The 19,577-nt window shown below is 42.3% G+C and overlaps 1 protein-coding gene across 5 annotated transcripts in view; it reads left to right on the top strand.

Moving 5' to 3' along the window:
* Positions 1-19,577, top strand: part of Bru3 (CUGBP Elav-like family member bruno 3) — a 714,599-nt gene that overhangs the window by 428,266 nt on the left and 266,756 nt on the right. For 2 of the 5 annotated variants that reach the window (XM_076775079.1, XM_076775068.1), the window contains exon 1: positions 1,083-1,827. The exons of the other annotated variants lie outside the window; for them this stretch is intronic. The gene's annotated coding sequence lies outside the window, so the exon portion shown is untranslated. Of the gene's footprint in view, positions 1-1,082; positions 1,828-19,577 lie in introns of those variants that run through there. 5 annotated transcript variants of the gene reach the window in all.

Below are 19,577 nucleotides of genomic sequence, written 5' to 3'. Positions count from 1 at the left end.
CCTTCCCTTTCGACGCACGCTTCCAGATACAGCTGTTAGACAACGCGCGTTACGCAACGTGGTAGGGACGCGCGCTCCGCGCAGCGGACGGATATGCAGGGACTTCATTATAACCTCATCACTTCCCAGCGAGTGCATTCGAATTGAAAAACGCGCAGGCTTGTTTTGAGCTACGGTTACCGTGACAACGCTTATATACCCGGGGCACATATGTATACACGCGTTCTTCCCTCTTACACGGCGATATGTTCCTCGTTTCACTTATAACGCCGGGGCGTTTTGTCCTTTTCTTTCCGTCGTGGATTTTCGAGCGGCGCGCGTCCCACCAACGACGCTCATCGAAAGGTAGCGGCGTACGCCGGCCGGGCGACCGACAAAGACCCGCATAGAACGCAACGAAGACAGAGGGAGAAAGAGAAAGCCAGAGAGAGGGTTGAACCGGTGTAGGGGGCTATTCGGTGGTCTGAGAGAAGAGTGTGCGGCGACGCAGGAGGTTGAGGGATGGTGTGCGGAGGACGTACCGGCAGCGACGGCGAAACGCGGGCACAGGCGAAGCAGTCACTATGACAACGGTGATAGGCGAGGTGTTAGTGCGCATCCGTGACCACGCCTACGTCACGATGCCGTGACGTCAGAGCTTCGACGGTAGTGGCGCCTGGTGTCGACGAGAAACGTGGCGCGCGGCGTTCGTCGGCCCTGCGAGAGAAGAGAGAGGTCCGCGGCCGCCTGTTGCTACTTTGATACACGAAGGGTAGGCAACCCCGTGCCTTCCCCTCCGCGCGATCCCTCTCTGCCTCTCTTCCCCCCACCCAAGGGGGGGGGGGGGTAACGAAGACAGAGAGAGAGATAGGTCGGGAGGAAAGAGCGCCGTCTGTTACAACCGCATGCGGAGATCGAGCGTCTCTTTCCTTCCTGTTCTTGTTCCTACCCTCCCCTCTTTTGCCCATTTTCTCGGTCCCTCTCGCTCGCCGCGTCTCCATCCGACATTCTACTTTCACCGTGTTCCCTTCTCCGTCCGGCGGGCATCGGGGGTCTCGTTCTTGCCCTACCTTCCTGTCAGTTTTCGCGCGACCCTCTCGCTCGGTCTTTCGAACCACTCTCCCTCCGATAGTCGCGCACAGCCGACGTTCGCCACCACCGCCGCTGCTACCCTACCACCGATTTCGAGCAACCAACTCCCTCGGTTTCTACCTCCTCGCCCCCCTTTAGCCTTCCGGCGGGCATCCACCCGTGCGCGTTACCAGCCAGCAGCGATCCCCACGGCCACGACCGAGAACCGAGACCGAACGGAGTCGTCGGCTCTCCGTCAGTCAGCTATCCCGACTCGCCGCTACGCTTAGTCACGCTACGCCGCGCGTTGCGTGTGTTGTTTCGAATCGTGTGACAAAAGCCTGTGAAACGAGCCGTCCCCTGTCCAACCACCCGCTGGTACACCGCGGGCTCGAGGCGCGACTCGTCTCCGTTTCGTGCACGGCTTACCCTTCCGCAGGTTCTCGTTCACCCCTACGGTGTCACCGCGCTTACAGGCGGGAGCCGAGCAAATAACGAGAAGAGACCATCGGGGCAAGCAGCTGTCAAGAAACGAGACGGAAGGGTGGTCCGCGTCCGCATGTTGTCCACACGCAAAAGAAAATAAAAGCTGACGAGAGAGAGAGAGAGAGAGAGAAAGAGGGAGAGAAAGAGAGTGACGCGTTCCTGAGGTATTCACTGAGGCTTGTGGTGCAGTGATCGTCCTCGTGGTCAACGTCCACGTCTTCGTACTCGTGTGGCACGTGTGTGTGCAGCGACCTAAGCCACCCACTGGCCAGCCACGCATATGGATCATAGGTTAGATTGCACACTTTCATAGAGCAACGTTTTAGAGCTGTCAAGACGGTGTTAAGTGCGCGAGAAAGAATGAGACGGTGATCGAAGCGAGCGGAAGGATCGAATGAATGAACGAGAGAGAGTGAGAGAGGGGGAAGGGGGAGAGAATGGGAGAAAGAGAGAGAAACACGCGAGAATCGAGCAGACACGCACACGCGACCGTCCCCGTGGTCGATTCGACGAGTCGGCAAGCGGCGCGTGCCAGTAACCTGTTGCCGCCTCCGGGAACAAAACTCGAAAGCCGGTAATCGGGAGTTTAAGGATACTCTGATATTCCTACGAAACAGTTTATGGGTGAAATCGTACCGGCTGACTTTCGAACGCCAGCTGACACGTAACCGTTCCTCGTGCTAGACGGAGGTTATACAAATTCCTATCAGAGGTTTCATCGAATTCGTTCGTTCTCGCCTGTCTCGATTTCGTTCTTATAAATCCAGTCTATCGTACCGGTCGATGCGTTTCGCGCGAAATGAAAACTGTGCGAACCCGTGAATTTACATGAAATTAAATTCGCCTGCTCGGTGCCTGTCCCGAGTACACGAATGATAAATTTAATCGAAACTGGTTCGAAACTCTGTCCTCCGTCGATTTAATTACACGTTTCTTGCAGAAATGTGATATTTGAACGGATAAAGGGACTTATGAGTTAATCCGTTTTGTTCCAAATATGATGAAAGTACAAAAAAAGTAGAGCGTAACGAAGATTGGTCCAAATATGAGCGACTTTATTTAAACTCCTCTAAGATAATTCGTAAAAGCATAATGCAGAATGATTAAATTTCATTACCGTATTGCAAAATCGCACTAAACATGGTTACAAATAGTGTACCATACAAGAAAAACATGCGGTACAATTCACACACAAACTGGTGTGTTGTAAGGGGTTGAAGAAACACTTCTAACAGTTCTAATTTCAATTCATAGCAACGATTACTTTCAATCAAAGTATAAAACTTATTTTAATGATGAATTCAATGAAAGCTCGCACTGCAATTGCTATAATACTATATTATTTTCAGTAATAATAGAGTGTTGGATCAGTGCAGAGTGAGAGTACAAAATATATGAAGCAAACGTAAAATACAGTAGTATAATCAATGCTGATTTTATCATAACACGAGACGATCGATAATAAAAGGTATATTACTTTTAAAAAATCTTATACGCAAGTTTCAAATAAGAAATTAGACCCGAATGTATTTGAATTTGATTTTCGGTTCACCAATCGGGCGTATGTACATACAGTATGAAAATTGTAAATGCGAAGAACGCGGGGTTAGAAATTTCGTTGAATAGACGCAACGCGCTAGAAATCGATACAGTGAAAACAAAAGTTAGTGTATACGGAATTTGTAAGCAACGATGAAACAACAACTCGATCTACGAACCAAGAGCACACTGTTTGCAAATAATATACAGCCGCTAAATATGTGCATATGATATTTGTTGTTCCTTGAGACCGGACCGTTTCCAAACAACGCTGCGCACCTGTTCCACATTCAAATGTGTTCATCGCGTTCTGTTTCCGCGTAAACGTAGTTATTTATTTTAAACCTCGCATAATGCGTCCACAAATAATACGATATGCGTAGGTTCCGAAATTAACATCGGATTTCATAATGTTCGCCTCATTAATTTACACGGAATATACCAAAGGCTAAGTTCAGTTTTATCGGCACGAATTTATTTTCATTTCATTTTTAAACTTCGTGAAAATGGTTAGAAACTTTTTTTTAGAATCTATGAATCGTTTCGAGATCGCAGAATTCTACACCGACGCAGTTTCTACGTGGATTTTACGAATGGTGCCAAAATTTAAGTAGAAACTGGCGATATTGGTCAGACGCTTACTACTGTGATTATAATTTCGCACTTAACGTCGAATACAGAACATTATTCGTCAATCACACGGCATTTTGTGTATATTTGATGCTTCTGTGAATGGAAGTCTGGTGGGGAAAGAAGAAATCAGTGCATTTTTTCCATCGATACGCTATGAAAATTCGTTCGATAAAATTTATTTGCTCTTTGTCGGAGCGGTCGTATAAGTTTTCAGTACGTGTGTGACATTAGCTGGAAAGATCGTTCGAAGTGGCTGGAATGAGGTTCGAAAGTAGAGTATGTGTAGAAGGGCCGTCGTGTCAGGCGATATACGATATATGTATATCTCTGGACGAGGCTACGTGACCGGAATTCCGAGAAGGTTAAAGTTGGATTTGTAACGTATTTTTCCCTCGACGTGGAAATACCTATCGACTGGCACGCCGCGTGCACCAGCATTTCGTAATTTCCGTCTTGTAGCCCCGACAGACACGGGCGAAAGCAAAGATTTACATTGAAAGGACAGGCCCCGGCGCAATGAATATGGATTTATGCACGTATAGGTGCGTCGTAAGCATTTCGTAAAGGGTTACCGTCAAGTTTCTTTCGCTACGCGAAGCTGCTTCGAAATTGAAGCAGTAGCTTGCAAATGTAGTTTCCCTGTTGTGGTTAATATTAATCGTTCGATCTGTCGCGCTCGAGCGTAGATAGGAAAACGCGAACAAGATAAAGGGAATCGTTACGCTCTCGAAACGTACAATTTATGAAGATACGAGTCGTGAAAAACAACAAAATCCAACGCTTCTTCGAGTGTGTTTACTGGCATTTGACACTATGTTTTAAAAAGTGTCGTGGCCGTAAAATTCTGTTCGTTTCATCCTTCTTTTAATAATTTTACGTGAAATGCTGTCGAAACAAAACAAACTAATTCCAGCGCTCGAATAATAGTGTCCCGTATTAGCCTGAATTCTGGTTGTATTAAGTTTCATATTTTCGGATTATCGTTCTGGGTGATATCGATTCGCATTTGTGCAACGAACTGTACAGAGAGTTTCGTCTGACGCTTCCCACGTCAAATATTCGTCTCATTTATCATCGTTTTTTTGTTTATTTTCAACCATTCGCGCTGCTTTCTCGGGAATTCACCGCGCGTACCGATATCGGTCACTTCTTATTCAGTGGGTCTTCGCGATTTTCTCGTTTCTGATGTTTGCTGTTGGCGACGGGTTCTGATCGTTAACGCAAAAAGGCCGGTGTCGCGGAGTAACCAGGTGGGTGTTTAGTCGTCAGATCAGCGTTACTTCGAGAATTTATTCAACGATCCGTTCTCCCCGGCGATATTGCATTTGTTAGGACGCAATGTGATCCTTAACAAGATAAATGAAGCTCGCTTCCTTGCTTCCTGGAAGCGGAAGAACGGAACGTAGGATGCGGGAAGGTGCTGGAGCGGTCGCTACCAGAAACTCCGACCATCCCTTTTCCCTCGCCTCGGACATAATCCGAGATGTCATCTGAACAGACAGTACAATGTCGTTGCGCAAATTACGTGAACAGTACTTCCGTCAGAACAACGATACTTCAGTTGTCGGATAATCGCTGATAAATCGTCGTGCACCCTGTTCTTCGAACCAATATGTTGTGGATTTCAGCGAAACCCTTGCGACTCGAGGTTTCGCTTCTCCTCCGTCTGACCACCTACATGGTTATACTACTTCCAGTGAAATAGTCATTATATATATCAACTGATTTTCACTGGTTTACAGCGTTCAGCGAACAGTTAATATTTTCTTAGATAGATTTTTCCACGACGGTCGAATCGGGTTCCGTGAAATCGCTTTTCTGCAAACTGGATGGAACGGCGACGGTGTCCTTTAATGCGATTCTAGATCCTGTCGCACGTGCAACATGACTACGCGAGCAAACCGAGGTCAGGTGCGTTATGTACCTGCGTCCGTGTAGGGTATCTAAATAGTGTCATACTCAGGTTTAATGCATTATAGCAGAGGCATTGCAGCGGGATACAGGGAGCGTACACGTTGCATTGCCAGAGAATGGAGTAGGCACTATACATACCAGAACTGTACTGAATTATACTCGGTTATGGTTCTGCCTCTGTAGGTGCTGTGCAGTAGAGGGTCTCGATTCTATACACCCCGGTACTCAATATGTCCAATACGAATACTGCACCTTCCGTCTAGCTGAATCAAAATGACACTATCTCGCGCTCCTAGACGCGTTTTTTGCCAATCAATCCTATTACGCGACTTTATCCTTTCGAGACGTCGAAATTTATCGCAGAGAAATAGTTGGATATTAAATATTATCGAAATCATCGACGCTGATTTCTATGAAATTAAGGATAAATTATTTAACCGCGGATATTCAAGTTTAATGACTGAATCTACCCTTCGACGTTGTATTCCTTTAATTGTTAGAGACACAGAAAAGTATTTTAATTAGATTCGTGATTTATTTTACAGAAATCGACTCTTTTTACAAATACTCTTAATCGACAATAGATGAACAGTTTTGCATACTTGATATGTGCAACAGTGTTTACAGAGTGATTCATTGAGATCTGTCTGTCGAAGCATATAGAATTAATTTCCGAGACCGTATCAGAGAAACTTAACTTTCCACAGCTAAAGAAATGTCTTTTATCTTTCATGGTTATACAAACTTGAAGAGTTTCGATGCAGGTTATGGTTTCAGATATAAATGAATTCTATCATGCTGAGCTGTAGTGACTAATAATTTTTCCTTTCAAGACAGTGTGAAGTATTGTACAACAAGGTTGTCGACATTTCCTTGGCGTGGGCGATAGGGATGATTCTGAACTATGCGCATTATTTATACAATAAGTGCGTGCAAGTTGTTATAAAGTAACAATTCGTAACTATAAGGAAGGAAAACTATAAGTATTGTGATCATGTTTAACACCTTTCTTTAACACTCTTATATACTACTTATATAAAACATACACAAAAGATGAACGTACCTTATTTGTAGAAAAAGTCAATTGAATAATTTTTCTTCCACAATAAGAAGATTAAGGCACAAACTGTCCTAATCTTGACTAATAATTTAGTATTATCAATATATTGTTTTCAATTTTCAGTTATTATTACTACGCACTGCCAGAATTGATATCTTGAAATTGCTAAAAAGAGCCAATCGCCCAGTGGAATTGGTTTTAAAATTATTTAAAAATAATTTATAATTATTGCGACTGACGGAAGTTAATAAAATGGCGGAAGGAAAGTGTTTTCATACAAATTGTCCTCGCAGCGTTCGCCAGATCTTCGAATTGTACGGTTATACGGCCATCTTTTATGACTGATTTCAGTTCGATACCGCCGCGGCCAGGCATAAAAGTCGCGAAAGAAAGCACTTGGAACTTATTTACGCCTTTATTGCTAATATCGTTCCTCACGCTCGATTGTCCCTGACGGCCGCATCGGTTTCTCAGTAACACCGAAGGCCTGTGTAGCGCGCATTGATATTTCTTACTCTCGTTTTACAGCCAACCCTCTCCCGTCCGGCGACCGATGGGGAACGGGGAATCTTGAAACTTTTATCGGTCGTCAAGTCTTACAAGTGTTCCGACGATCGGGATACGTTTTAGAATTATTTCGCGGCGTATCTTCTTCGCACCTGCCGGCTCGTACAGTGGATCGTTAAAAAATATATAAAAAAGTAAACGGTTATCGTCGCCTGTCGCGCGACTCTAACTCTCGTTAAAAGATGTATGGTATCTTATAGGTTTCTGAACCCGATGTTCTATATCAGTTAACGACTTATAACTTCGCCATGTACACTGACGCGTCGTACATACTCCTACGCTTATTGATATTTTACTACTTCTTATACGCACGTTTCATAAAACGATCAAATTTTGTACGAAATTGATAACACGTGTATATTTTGTACAAAATAAGGGAATTTATTTAGCCATCTTAGCCTACATAATTCCACGTTTTCTTAATATCTTCAAGTGTATGTACGTTTTTAAATCTGTAATATAGAATTAACGAATTAAATTGTGCTTTTGTTGGTTGTCTAAAATAACTAACGATGTAATTTCTTTGCTGTTTCAGGTAAGTCAGGCGTTTACAATCAATCACACCGCCGGGCACGTAAGTTCTATATTTTATTGTCGTATTTGTGATAAGTGGTCAAAGTGAATCGGGAATACGCGAAAAGTCAACAGAGAAAATGGGCAGCTCGAACGGCGAACGTCGGGCCAAAGGTAGGGGATGCAATTCACTTTGTAATAAAAATGGAAATTAACATGGGCTACGTGGACTGAAAACAAGGCTAACCTCCGTCGGTAACGCGAAGAAGGGTAACGCGGAATCTTGAATAAACAAACTCACCCCCAACTCCTTGGTTGGCACCCTCTGCACCGTCTCCATCAGTCTAAAGGCATGGGCCAAAGGACGTTGTTATGATTGCTAATGGCAAACTATCCAATTCAAAGAACAAAGTAAAGTAACGAGTTGCCTCGTAACCCAACGAATACACCGAGAAAGATGTAAGAGTTTGGGGGAGGACGACGAATGAAGAGAAAATGGCATGGTTTGTTAACGTTAGGAACGAGGTCGCCGGAAGATCGTCGGTAAGCGAAAGTGGTTTCATACATCGTGGATAAATATGACCTTCCTAACGGAAGCGAACGTCATTCTCGTAACGTCGCGAAAACTTTTCCGAAATATCAAAGACACGACGGAAACGATTACTCTCTTTCAGCTTCCACGACGATTTTTCAGTGATTTTTACTTGATTTATTCACAGTCTCGACGTTTACTTTCGCGTCACGACAAATTAATTCTTACGAGAGTTTAGTAGAAAGTGAAATTAAAAATTATTATCTTTGAAATCTTCCAAGCATTTTCGATATTGAAAAAAGGGGCAAACGCAATTCTACTTAGCTATGTATTTAAAGAAAACTCTTGAAACCTGGACGTTAAACAGATTACTTTTTTGAACAAAATAGTTTCCCTAAAACAGAAGATTTACTGTATTCCTCGTTTCTAAAACGAGCATTCATTATTTATACCCGTTTTCGAAAATTTCGCGCAGAAGCGAAGCAGTGACCGCGTCGAAGAGCATTACATCGTGCAATTACTTTATGAATACGGTAACAGTTTATCAACGTACCGCAGAAAGATTAAATTCGCGACGATAAACGTTTGACGATATACAAGGGAATACGAAACAAGTTTCCAGGGCCAAAAGATCGCTTGATCTCGGAATTGCTTGCTGCCTCTGGCTCCGACGAAATTGCCCGACAATTAGCAAGACCTTTCTTGTATTGGAATACATGTATTTGTCCCTTCGGAACGCTCCGGACTTTTTAAGCTCAAGTCACAAGAAGATTTAAATTTCAAAATTTCAATCTGGCTTGCAAATCCGTTCGCCTCCTTCCAAGAGCGCGCGCGCATCCGTACTTCCGCCTCCTGTTGGATGCCAGCAGATTGCGCCGACTCAACATCAATAGTTTTTTACGTCGCGTGCTCTTCTTTCTCCTTCCCTCTCGTTCTGGTCTCCTCCCACGCAACCCCTTCCCCTTTGTACGTGTATATTTTATTTTTTTTGTTTTGCTGATTTTTCGATAGTCAAACTAAAAATTTGGTCGAAAAAAACGGGTGACTCGCGCAATTCGATGCTGGGCGAAAGTTATTTCGCGGAACAAATTCGGAAACGAGCTACTTTTTCGAATAACTCGTTGAGTTTCAAGTTATTATCAAACTGCATAGATGCGTGCTGAAGTGTTTTATAGAATAGCTCGAATTAACGTTGACAATAAAAAAATTAAAAGATCGCAGAAAATTAGAAATAAATATGGATTAAAATATTGCGGGCACTCATTTATTTCGTTTTTCGGTATTGGATTGGTTAAAGACCTTCCGTCGAAAGTATTGCCCGACTATATGCGATGGTTTCACCCCGAATATATGCAAAAAACCATCCCCATCATTGTTTATGTTTCTTCGGCTCGGGCGACCGTCGACTCGAACGGCCAGCAGCTGTGAAAACAAAACCTGGCTGGCCGAAATTCAAAGCGGCGATGCGCGTGTGTGGGCGTATAGTTGGGGCAGACGCTAATGCAAATTAAAAACTTTTATATTTTTCACTGTATAAAAATATTATCGATAGATTGACGAGTGACTTCTAATAGAAATAAGACCAAACGTGAGTTCAAATTATTTCTGACTCTCAACTACGTACATACGTAAAACGAAAATGTTTCAAACATAATTTGTTCTTCATAACTAAGACTTCGAACTGCAATTAATATTTTCTATATAATCTTTTAGTATTTCTTTCCAAACTGTCGAGGGTCAAATAGAGGTTTTGGTATTCTTAATATAATGTGTATTAGATGTGCTATATTAGAGATACAGAAAATACAAGTGTAAAATTTTCTTTGTTCTCTCTCGCTACACCTCTGCCTTCTGTATTTGACTTTGCTCTAAAAAATATTTTCTCTACTCACTGTGGTCTCTAAAACAACTCTCGATGCTCATTACCCATTACCTCAAACATACTCTCACCCCATCGCGAATATATCTTCTTTGACGTAGACTTTGATGTGCCGCCTTTAATTTCAACCACCGTGGTCGTATCCTACTCGATACGATTTTTTTACATTTATCTTGGTTGACCTGAAAATATAAAAATAGGGTCCCTGGACTTTCTCTTTTATCTGAGTCGAAAATATTCTAAGCTTCCAGTGTACCTCTTGAAATATTTTCATAACAAATGCAGTATAGAGTCCCTGAGATCTTAATAAGAAACATTATAGCAAACTATAGAACGTATTGCAACAGGTTTCTGCATAAATAACGTAATACAGTCTATTACGACGATTATGGTAATCTGCACGTTACGTGACGATAATATCGCGTGACTTGACAGCTGACATAGACAGAATTTTAGATAGCGCAATCGAGATACGTTCGAGTCGTTCCAAGTAATATTTTAAACCGTATTCTGTTCGATTTTTTATACCGATGGAGTATAAATTGCGAAACAAACTTGCATAAATTTCGATAGCTTGTAGAACAGTATGAAAAATTTTAGGATGACGTGTCATTATTTTCTTAGAAAGTGTATTTCATTTTTGAGTCGATACTTGCCACAGAACAGTATCCGAATATTTATAATACGATTTATGGTGGGTTCAGCGACAAGGTAAAAAATTGAATCTCTCTTCATTAACGAAATCAGCGACATTGAACGACAGTGGTCCGTCGACAGGGCGATCGGATAACGAATATCCGAATACACGGAAAATAAATCAACTTCCGGCAGAAGTTACTTGGTCTCGGGGAACTCGTCAGCTTAATTACGTTAGGAGACACTACGGTGCGGCACGGCCCTGGCCGACGAAGTACGTTTCTGGCCCATGAGTGTAGCTTGTCAGCCGAAGGATAGGCGACGGGAGTAAAGAAACGGAGGACGCGGGGTGGGTCGGATGGGGGGAGAACGACGAACGAGGGCAAAACTTTTAATTTTTTCCTCAAAAAACTTTAGCTGCTCGTTACGTTGTCCCAAGTGCATCGCGCTTGGCGACGAGGCGAAGTGAAATTAAAATTCATGCGACGCGTCTTTTCTCGGCTGCCTCTCCCACGGGGCCCAGAGGGCGTCCTGCAGGACAACATCACGGAGCGTGCGTATATCCCGCGCGGTTACCACCGTGAAAGAAGGGACGACTAGGAATCGAGGAGGCGAAAGGGGATTCAACTGAATTTGCAAATCAAATTTCGTCCCTGGTCTACGAAATTCTGTCAGAGGCGCGACGGAAGAGGACGGAACGTTCGCCTTCATGCCAATTATCGTTCCTAAACCGACCTCGCTTCTATTCGGGGACCGTATGTGCCCGCGGTTACCTTTAAACTGCCCGCTACTCCGCGAAATTGTTAGTTTCAGGGAAACACCGCTGCAAAAAGTATGATGGAAGACTCTTGGCTTTGCATCGAGGGTAATGGCTTCTTGAGATCTCTGCTATCGAGTTTCGTTTATTCGATCGATCGAAGTAGGTTTCGTGCAACTATTTACACTTTATTCCGTGATAAACTTTATTCTAGTCTGATAGGACTTTGAATTTTTGGCGGTCGAAGAGTCTTTGTATGTTTTTAGAAATTCTACGTATGAAAGAACGTATATCAATACACAATTCCAGAAACTTTATTACTTAGAGAAACCAATACCATAAATTCTAAATAATTTTTATGGGCGATTCTTCTATGGCACGCAAGACCCTTAAACGCAATTTATTTTCGTCGGTACAGGCGAGACATTGGAGATAATTTTCTCGATGTACAGAAATTCGTCATACTATTTAGTATTTCCCTGCAATATCACAGTCGTCCAGTTATACATGGTTCGATATATGAACAGAAATTCACATTACTACCGTCCGTAATCAGAGTTTCGATTTTACAGTCCGACGGATGCCGTCCGATATTAATACCACTCGACCGTTCGTTTTCGACAATTTTATATCGGACGTGTCTATAGGTTTTCGGTGATGAATTGTCCATATAATTCTGAATATCTCTGATAAAAAAAAAAGAGAGAAAATATAAAAAACGAACGAGCCCTGTGCTTCGTAGCAATTTTGTAATTAGCGCCAGAAACGTAATTTCGTAGCCGTAAGACTTTGTATAAATATCGTTTCGCTGATTATTCGTTCCATTTTAATTAGACAGTGACGCGAAATTGGCAAAATTGTTACAATGCACAGAAATTTTGCGACGTTCGCAAAACCGTGCAGTTTACAAAATCTTTCGCGGTTGTGCACCGAGGGTCATCGAGAAACAAATTTTACGAATTTCCTTGATTTGCTTAACTGAAATAAAGTTCGTCTGCTTGAAAGCAAATAATGAGATCGTTAGTTGTTGAAGAGGGTCCAACGACACGGTGTCTTGCTTCCCCCTTTTGGGTCAACAGAAGTTGGCAGGCAAATTACTTGATACTCGAGCACTGTATTTTTGTTCCGCTCCCAAGACTGTTTTTGATCGCGTCCTGTCGCGATATTTTAATACATTCAAAGCATTGATCTAGAATATTTTAGTTACCTTATTTCCTTCTTCGAAATCGCGCGATAAAGCATGTCGAACGTGCCCTGTCGTCGCTCAGAAGTTCCTGTAACAAACAAAATGTTCGATACGGTTGTCAATCCTGGCACAGCGGCGGAACGTAATTTCTGTTTATGCTGGTATGCGTATCGAACGCACAGGCGCATACCGCGTCCAGTTCTATTGCTTTATTACACGGCAAAGAACCACATTAGTTGTGATAGAATGCTCGAATATATCAAGCGTACCGTGGAGTAATATGCGTTATGTGCGTGACCTCTTTCTACCGTGCACTAATATACATAGCTGACCGTGTATACAGTCAAAGTTATAGGTTTCACAAATGTTATGCTCGCCCACAACCAACAAACGTTCCCGATAATGTGCCAAAAACAATATCGTGCTGCATGAACATTCCGCTAATTCCGTTCAGCTAATCGGCATTAACTCTAGAAATTCGGTACAATTTCCGATATCTTGCGAATCCTTTCATCCAAATTCGACAAGACGTTACCAACAACTTATGATTTTAACTAAAACTTTTACTGAGAATCATAGAGTCTGATAAAATCTATTTTTTACACAGTTGGATCTAAATTAGATAAATAAATCGTGTTTGAGGGTAATCTGAGGCAGGATCCGCTATAATCGTAATTTTTGTTACTTGGGAAATTGACGTATGTAAGTTAAAATCGAGACAACGGTTTCTTTGTCGCTGATCTTTCTGACGTGGCGTTGTTGAATTCCAACTTGAGTCCGATCACGTGTGCCGAAGGAGGGCGTAAATGGAAACATCTGTTTTGGATTCTATGTATCCGTAGCGGGCAGCGGTATACTAGCAAGTGAGATTTCGGTGGCTGCGGTAATCCAGGTTGTGCAGAGTTTCTATAAAGCTCCGGAATAGGTTAATCTCGCGGAGCAAGTTTCTCTCCGTAGGGCGGCCTAATCCCAACAGCTTAATACCAGCCAGTAAAGGGCCACACGTAAACACACATACACTGGCATTGCGTGTCAAGAATACGAACGTTCTGGTTAGTTCCTGTTCACGCATCGGCGATCGTAAACTTACTAAGACACCGGACGCTTCTAAGTCTACTTCGGACAAAGTTCATAAAATCGTTCTCTACATGCTATGACTAGCAAGGGGATTGAAACCGTCGATATATTTACGCTCGAAATTGATACCACCGTGTCGGGCCATTTAAAGGTAAATTCACCAAGGATTTGACGCTCGTTCCACCGCCATATTTATCAGTATCGGGATACAACACTTTTGTTTGCGTCTAAATTGACGCCATTTTATTATTACTGGATGTAAGAGTAACTATTAAAATTTAGAAAACTTCGCTTTATAATAAAATGATAACGATAATATGTGATTTTTAAACAGTAAATCATGATACGTAACCTAAAGTGGCAATGTTGAATTACATAGGTGAACAGAGAATATAAAGATCTTTTCAGAGATGCCTCTTTCGGTCAGTAAAAGAAGCAGAAAGGCATATACCTGCTGTAACTACAGAGAGGAAGAAAATAAATTCAAGAAGAGTTTGAAATTACAAAAAATGAACCGTTAAGAGAAGAATGCAATGGAAGATAAAATTGAAAAAGTTTATAAAGAAAAGAGAAACTGAATAAGATTAATGAAAACTAGTAACATGATGTTACGAAAAAAGATATAAATATTTAGCAAATTAAATTAAAATATGAATTACTTTTAGAGTTGTTGCTCGAAGATTCTCCCTTAGAGAAATTAATGAGTATATCTTTGAATTGGTCCCATCGCTACCTGCGGGGGATTAGGATGGAGAATTCTACGTAGACTGGTTCTATTCAAGAGATCACTTTGCCATCGACCAATCGAACGATGTAATTTATTCGTACAAAGATACTCTAGCAATTTTCCCTTTCGCTCGGTGATTTCTGATCTATATATTATCGGAGTTTCCCCTCGACCTCCCCCCCTCTCTCCTGGTTGTCGGGCAACTACTTTCCTGTCGTTGAAATCTTGTTTGATGGCCTTTCAGTTATTTCCGAGACTCTAACTTTTTGCTGAAATAAGTTCTCGTCACTTGCAGCGACAAAAGGCAGGTTTTGAAAAGCCCGTCCGAGGTATTAAAACCCGGGCGCAAAATTGAAAATGTACGCCGGCGAGCAGTCGAAGCGGAACCGTGAGAGCAAGCGAACGACTGAACCGATCTCACACCCCGCTCGGCGTCACTCACTGTTTCCAATCCCATTAGCGGCACGGTGATTCGTGAATAGGCGCGAAAATACGCAGCTTTTAATCAACGAGACTCACTATCATCGACCGCCATCTGTTTCGATCAAAACATCCTTCGAATTTAACAAACACAAATAAATTTTTTTAAATAACGCCCGGACAGGGGAATTGACGAAAAATTGTTTTCTCGGAACGCATTCCATTCGATGCATCATTAGCGTCACTGATATCCAAACATTTTCGTTTATCAAACCGTGGATCGTTAAGTATTGTTTTGGGAAACGTAGTCTGTGTTTTACACCTCCGACGGGAGACAGCTTAACAGAACGATTTCAAATGCGTGTCTATTAATTGAGGTGGGCAGTTACAGGGTTTTATGTAAGAAGTTTCTAAGTACCGTTTAATTTAATAGTACTTGAGAACTTCGTGCATAAAGCCTTTCGTTTATAACTGCCTGCACAAGGTAGGAGATTTTAAGTCCAGACCTTTCTGGTTTCCACTTCCGACTATTCAGGACACCCCATCATTGCAAGTAACGGACTAACGCAAGAATTTGAGCACACCTTTGGAGGCATCTCTGATTAATTTCTACGGATTCGCGGAAAATTATTCCTCGTCCACGTGGAGCCACGTTTATATTTCCTTGTCTATTGTTCGAACTATTTACTGAGCACTTATCGATGAGAGCAAGTTTGATACAAAATAAGTGAAAAGAGTTCAAATTCCAGAATACGTCTATATAATCCAAGGAAATAGAAGATTTCAAACAAATATATACCCACTTGTCATTCCTTGATCTTACAGTACAAGTTTCATGCGTCGTAACTAATTCTATAACAATCACATACAATCAGTAATGAAGTAATCTAATTCTATGTGGAGAAATGAGTAAAAACTATACAATAATATTTGTTCGTACCAGGCATTGTTTCGGAGAAAATCGATTTTGAATATTTATCGGGTTTGCACGTTTAAACAAGTAGAAATCGTGGATAATGATCGGACATGTCGGACTTGTTATCTACCAGTTCCACTCGTATCTAAAAAATATTGAAATTTAATTATCTCGAAAACGAAGCATTGTACGGAAAAATTTTATTCTGTATATTCGACTTACTTTTTCGTGCAGAATCATCCCCTTCCCGGTTATATCATGATTACTGAGATACCTTCTATATACGTGTATGTAAGCTGTTTATACTGAATGAGAATGGTGGAATAACTTGCGAGGGATCCAAGCTAACAAAAAATTGTTTCTGCAAGCATTGTTTAATATAAGAGGAGACATCATATATCATAAATAATTTTTTATAATATGATAACATTCGTTGGGACGATTTCAACGATCTTGATAATATCGTTTAGCGTGTTTTTCGTTTCTTTAAAAAATTGAAGCAAAGGTGTACGTTTATTGACTCGAAGTATCGATCGTTTGTAATCGTCGAAAATTAAAAACTGTTCCTTATCGAGTGAGGACCGGTAAAACGTATATCTCGTTTATATTTCCCTAATTAATCCCTCTAAACGAGAGCCACCGTAGTTGTAGCTGCTCGAACGATTCGCATTCCTCCCAGAGGCGTTGTGTTCGACAAAATACTCCGTTTTGCGACGACCGTAGCTCGCTTCGGACATTCCGATTCGCGTTAAGGACACGAATTCATTGAGATTTCCGGTCTCTTACCACCGTCTCGTAATAGGTATCGAGAAGAACCGCGGCGAAACCAGCGAGGAAAGGTGCAATGTACATATACGTCGGGCTAAAGTGACGTTATTGTGATACAAATTGAGATATAGAGTGATAGTGGAGAGGTACGCGAAGATACTGACGAAGAAGCTTCGGGGATCAGCCAAAGCTGTTAGTCATGATTATTGTGGACAGTCGTCCTGAGTCCCTCCTAGTGTCGGCAAACAGCAAGAAGACGCATAGTATCCTTCCTGCTATAAAGCTTCCCATTGGGGCCTATTAATACGTACAAATGCCAACCTTCATTAAAGAAGATTTATCTAGCCGAATCGTATCACGATGAAAGTGTTATAGCCTACAAATTTTCAATTGCCAAGCATATAGGTACATAAAATTCTTCGATACATCTTATTTGTATACTTATTACGGTGGATCGGTAGACAGAAAATAATTTCTTCAGAAGTCCTTCGGATGTTAATGTACACTTTTTCGATACCTTTATTTTTACCAACTCGCTTCAAAGTTCTCACGAAATCGTATTTTTACTCAAACACAAAAACAGCCTGAAAATTTCGTCGAAAGTTGGAGTCTTATTTAGAAAAATTGTACCCGGTTTAACGTCGTAACGAGAGTGCTAATTGCAGGATATCGGAGGGTAAAGTTTCGTACACGGCGAGATCAATGTTGTCAAATTCTATCAAAGACGACGGGATTGAGTGAGCCATAAAGGATCAAGCTAGTGATCGGTTTAACGGTACTGTAGCAGCTCGGTTCTCGTGACACTCCGCAGCCATCTTCTCCAGTACTTCCGAAGAAGCTTTATTGAAGTCCAGTCAATCTCTGTCGTCCGTAATTTCCGATTTGGAGCGCACTGAGCCAGCCTTTGAGCCGGCGAACGGAATCAGTCGCAGGGAAGAAGGTTAGACGATCGGCTTTATATATAAACTCTAAAGACAAATGGCGCCCGAGTCGCGGGAGTGTCAGGAGCAGGTGTATCGTCGAATATATACTGCCAACGAATGGACCGTCGGTAATTAAAATGTCTCCCTCAGGAAAACGTTGTTCCGCAACGGCTTACAATCTACCGAACTTCTTTCGAACTCTTTGCCTCGAACGGAGTTACACTTGCAAATTGTGATAAATAGTTTCATAACAGTGGTTCCGCGATAACGGCGATTAAGAAACTTACGGGCCCCTACGTCTTACGCGCGAAATAATTGTTTTAGGGGCAACTCTAGAGCGTCGCGATTAAACGAACTTCCCTTTGGTGCTTCGTAAAGTTTCGAATATTTCTAGGAAATTGTTGCTTTATATTTTTTCTACGTTTATACGATAGCGGATACAATTTCGCGAGTTATAAATCGTCCCAACGGTTTGCTCGTTCCTTTCCGACAGTCGAAACATCCGTGCTTCTAAATGAGCTTGTAAGAATCTCGGGGGCGAGGTTGGCCGCCGAAGGTGAAATATGATGCAGCGGGTAGCGGCATTAGGGGGTAGAGCGCGTTCAACAAGCGATCTCGTTAAGGGTCACGTTTTTGCTCGCCGGAAGTAACGAGTCTACGAAGTCTCCGAAGAAAATCTTTGACGCGCGAAGCTCTCCTTCGCAACACCGTACGAGTTACCGAAAACTTCGATTCGTCGGGTCTATGGTCGCGTTTTTGCCATCGCGGGAAATCCTTTTTCGCGTTTCTTTCTCTCTTCGTCTTGTTAAGGTCCCGCCCCGAGGAACTGGCCCGCGCGAGGTTGCGGAAAGTATCGAAAAGTATTGGCCCCGCTCGAAGTTTCCATAAGAGTTGCCACTCCGTGGCGCATTTTCTCCTTTTACAGTTTCCCTCTATCTTTGATTTCATATCGAACCGGTCCTCCGTCGAGTTCCGACTTCAAACGATCGAGACAATGTTCGACGCGGAAGCACTTTTCACGGTTAAAACGAACAGGCCGTCGGACTTTTTTAGGAAATCGATGCACGAAGATTTCGATTCTCGACGGTTCATGGACCCGGGGCGAGGGAAGAAAGAACTCTGGGGAAATCGATCGATAGACTTTTGGTGGTAAATTAAACTCCGAGTTATTAAATCCGCTAAGCTCATACCTTCTTACCACTTTTCCTTCGTTCCGCAAGTTTTCCTTATTTTTGAATCTGGACACCCGAATATAAAATATTCAAGCATTTTAAACTATTCGAGTAGCAGAATTCTAAAACTAATTCGCAAGAAGAGGATTCGAGATGTGATTTACATTTTGATGAGCTTTTGTAATAGAACTTGAAAAACTCAAGTCCAAGTAGCACGAAATTTCGCTATCCTCGATAATTAGACTCGGATGGAAACATATTCCAGCGTATATAGGTGGTGATAAGGAGATGGAATATTCAAACGAGATAAAAAAAAAAAGTAAGATCCAACAGCAGCGAAAGATTTTGTTCTCAGCCCCGAGATTATCCCGTTTTACAGGAAAATCCTATCACGAAAGATTCATTGAGGCAATACTTGCACCTGTGTTCCGCCGAGCTTCTCCGCGATCGCAATTGGCGTGGGAGGATTTACGATCTTACACCCCAAGTCAGATTAGGCCTTTGCGGCCTGTAGCGGGGCTCTCAAGGAGCTGCATCGCTAGTAGAAGCTTTCGAAGCAGCCGCCTTTAAAAAGCCCTTTTCTATTCGCGAACAGAAGAGAGACCGAGGTCGATAAAGCAATCCTAAAACGGCCCATACGCGTTACGATTCCTCCAATTTACGATGACTATCGTATGGAGTTTCTGTATTTATTATAGCGTACACTTAAAATTATATTTTATTTGAAATGATTTAAGGGGGTAGTCTCGTACGAGACCTCAAAAAAATCAGTTTGTTTTTTATTTCATTTTTTGAAAGTATATAATGAAGTATGTAATGAAT

Source organism: Colletes latitarsis, chromosome 10, assembly GCF_051014445.1.
Source record: "Colletes latitarsis isolate SP2378_abdomen chromosome 10, iyColLati1, whole genome shotgun sequence".
In the NCBI taxonomy this organism is placed as follows: Eukaryota; Metazoa; Arthropoda; class Insecta; order Hymenoptera; family Colletidae; genus Colletes; species Colletes latitarsis.
This window is presented reverse-complemented; position numbering and strand designations above follow the sequence as displayed.